This window comes from Octodon degus, unplaced genomic scaffold (assembly GCF_000260255.1).
Source record: "Octodon degus isolate 3935 unplaced genomic scaffold, OctDeg1.0 scaffold00044, whole genome shotgun sequence".
Taxonomy (NCBI): domain Eukaryota; kingdom Metazoa; phylum Chordata; class Mammalia; order Rodentia; family Octodontidae; genus Octodon; species Octodon degus.
Genome location: NW_004524620.1, coordinates 301,187 through 305,068, shown reverse-complemented (window position 1 = coordinate 305,068; position 3,882 = coordinate 301,187). Strand labels below are relative to the sequence as shown.

Genomic DNA, 3,882 nt, shown 5'->3' with positions numbered 1-3,882 from the left:
GAATAGATGACTGATTGTTAGTATTGGAGCTGCCCATATATTCATGTAGTACCAGTTGGCTTGATTGTTAATTTTAATCCAATAGAGATCAGTCATATAGCACATTTTTCCAGAATCAAAGGATCAGGTCGATTACATGAAACCTATTTTAGAGTGGAACTTTTCAAAGGAGGTTTATTTTATTACTTGTTTTTGTTTTTTGGGGTCAAGAACCGAGCCCAGGGTTTTCAGCTTGCTAGGCAAGCATTGTACCACTAAGCCAAATACCCACCCCCTAGCTAGAGTGGAGCTTTTTAAATATTGCTTGCCTTAAATATTTTGAGGTGTCTTGAGGAGGGAAGAAATAACTTGATGGATGGAATAGGAATTAGAATAACAAGAGATTGGGAACTGAGAAAAACTCACAAATCTGGCACACAAGTTGAAAAGCACAAGAAGATGATGTCAAAGGGTCGAATGCCAGGGTTTGTTTCTCCAGATGATAGAGACAGTTAATGTCCCTAACATCTAGTGTGTAACAGTAACTAGACTGGGATGTAAATATAGGACTTACACATGGAATAATACAAGAATTGGGGGCGGTTTATGGACTGTTCTGCCCATGCGGCTCTTTGGCTCCCAGCCCCCCACCCCGCATCCCTTTCCAGAGCCTCCACATAATCTGCACTCATTTTGCAGCCATAAATGTTACATGCAGCAGACACAGGAGCATACCTCAGAGAGGAAAATTGAAATATGGTGAAGAGGGAGAATGAGTGGAAGGCAGTTTTATGTTTAGTCTTAGTACGAGTAGTGTTGCTTACCCTTGAGATCTCTTTCTTAAAGGTACATATGTGCACAGTTTGAGGCAAGAGCATTCTAGGTCCACAAGGAACCCCCAAAATCTCTAGCCCTAGTGTATGTCAGAACTCACCCCTGCATCATGAGCTGCAGTGAATCAGGACAAGATTTCCTGTGGTCTCTGAAAGCCCATGAAGGTCAGAGTACATCCCCAGTCTTGATAGCTGAACAGCACAAACTGAGGGTGAGATCTTAGATGTTGTCATCAACCACAGAGGAAAGACGCCACCAAGGCCATACCTAATATCAGCTCTGCATGTATTTAGTGCTGAAAGACCCTCTGCACCCACTTGGGCCAGTATGATTTCAGTGCTCTGTCCCAATCAGTCTCAGGAAAGGCCCTTTCCCAATCAACCCCAAGGTCACTCTGGGAAGTGGGGGGAAGATCAGCATCATGGGGTGGAGGTGATTGCTATAGTACTTCGTTTACCCAGCAAGGTCACTTTTCCCCTCTTCATATTTTCCTACTTTTTTCCCTATTCTTTCTTACATATCTGTTGTTCATCTCAGTGTTTTACTGAGAATGTAGGTCATGGGTCAGGCAACATTCCTACCACTGCTGGGGGCTCTTTTACTGTGCAATTGTTGTCAGCCCAGGCGGCATGAAGAAATACCAGTGAGGAAAACGTTAGATGATTTTCTAGTAGGGAACCCTCAGTGGCAGGGCCATAGTATGCTTGTGAAACATTACCAGACCCCAGAAGGCAGATTCTTAAGCCGTACCTCTCTAATCCTAGGACTTACCACACCCAGACTGTACTTACTGCAGAATATCCTCAAAAACTCTGGGAGAGGTTAGCCAACCTTTGTGACACTGTGGCCACTGAAAATGTGTTTTAAAACTGACTAAGGGCTGGGGAGATGGCTCAGTGGTCTAAAGCACCTACTTAGAACAAGCTCAGCAAAGCACAGGGACCGTGGTTCAATCCCCCAGCACCACATACCAGCCAGCCCCGCCCCCTGGTGGGCTGAGCTGGCCACACCCACACCCACACACACCCACACACATAAATAAATGAAATCAAAAAACAAACAAACAAAAAAAAAAACTGACTAAGCCACTCTAATGTGAACAATGTACCTGGCCCTGTTCTTATCACATGCGTAAGAGCTGCGTTCCTTACAGCTCCTTAGGATCAGAAGCAATCAATGAGGGGAGGTGTGGACTTTATATGGCATTATCAAAGACAGGCTATGGGATAGGAAAACACCAGCACCACCTCAAAGTTCAGGGGAGGAAAGGGATGGTTAAAGATTTAGAAGATTCATTTTTCAGCAGGAATCCTAGGAGACTGGTTATTATATAAAAACCCAAAAAATTCATCAGGAAAGTCTGAAGAAGCTTCTCTCTTTTCCTGAGCAGAAGTTCTGTGTTCCCCAACACTAATATTCCAATAACAACACAAATAAAAATCATCACTCTTTAAGAACATTTATTGGAGATAATCGGTATTCTCAATGAGGGACAAAGTAAGAAATGCTAGGGGCCAGAGAGATGGCTCAGTGGAAAAAGTGCTTCCCTGGCAAGCACAAAGGCCTGAGTTCAATCCCTGGTTCTGCAAAAAAAAAAAAAAAAGTAAAAAAGGCCTTTTTTCAAGAAGCCTGAGAAAAAATTTTTTTTTTTTTTTTTTGGCAGAACCAGGGATTGAACTCAGGCTCTTGCGCTTGCCAGAGAAGCGCTTATTCCACTGAGCCATCTCCCCGGCCCCAAGAATTTTTTCTTAAGCAGTGGGGAAAACTTTCAGATACAATGACTACAGATCTGATACAGGCAGCCAGCAGGACCTGGCCCACTTGAGGCCCACGACCCGGCCTAGGACAGGTAACAGGCTCCCTGTGGAGCATGGCTAAATGATGCTTCCGGTCATCAAAAGCTATACATTTTGGGGACTGTTTGACCTTGGCCCAGCCAAGTGTGTTCCTTCTACAATATCTCTGGCCAAGAAGACCAGGTCCCTTCTTCATTTGTCATTGTGGAGCAGGAAGAATTATAGCTGACGAGATGTCCCTGGAGAGAGTCTACCTAGACAAGTAGGTAGACTCTATCTTCTGCAGTTTTCACAAAATTCTTGAAGGCTGAAGGGGCCTGGCAACCTCTGTGCCATGTGTAATTTGATTTTCTCTGGGACAAAGTCTCTTGAGAAGTTATGACATGGTGTTGCCAGTAAAGAAAGCTCTCACTTTCACAGGTAACAATGGGAAGTACGCTTTTCTCGCAGCTGCTTTCTGCATCTTATGGTAGGACACCGCATTAGAAAAAGCCCTTCAGGGACGCGTGGCGGCGATGCCCGGAAGAGGAAGGCGCTCCAGGTCCGGGTCAGGCCCGGCTCCCGCCTCTCGGCTGGCCAACATCAGCGCGGTGAAGGAGACCGTGGACGTTCTGCTTGAGGTTTCAAAAATTTTGAATACGGGCTTAGATATGGAAACTCTCCATTTGTGTACGACTTTGTGAATGAGGCATTAACCCAGAAGCTTTACCGTCGGCCATTAAGGAGCTTCACAAGGCTACTGAAGCGCTGCAGACTGCTGAAAATCCAACAAGCTGACTCTGGAAAACTCTTGGTATGCCAAGCTGTGCAAGAGGATTTTAAGATGGCATTGTAGTCAAGAATGTACAGGAAAATTACTGCATGCAGCAGTGTACAAAAAATTTCCTTTTAAAAAGATTTATAAAACCATAACTTTGTAAGTCAACGGAAAGTGGCTTACAGAGAGAACTATGAGATGTGTTTATATCACATCTTACTCATTTTTTTTAAGCATCCCTAATGCTTTGGTGTTGCTGTATTCTTAGTTACATACTCCTTATTTATAGCTCCAATTGCTTTAATTTTCTAAGCAGGCTGTCTGGCAGCTGTGCACATCTGCTGTGCCTGGTTGAAGAACAGTGGAGCCATCAGCAGGGATGTGCGGTAGTTATGACTTTTTGACATTTCCATTATAAACTTTAATTTTGAATTGTTTATGCATAACAAGTGTGGATTTATGTTGTAGTGGGCTGAAAGTTGACAGGACTTCAGCCACGATTTGTGAATTCTGATT

The 3,882-nt window shown here is 44.0% G+C and overlaps 1 pseudogene; it reads left to right on the top strand.

Moving 5' to 3' along the window:
* Positions 1-3,124: 3,124 nt before the first annotated feature.
* LOC101567340 lies at positions 3,125-3,386 on the top strand (annotated as a pseudogene).
* Positions 3,387-3,882: the final 496 nt, after the last annotated feature.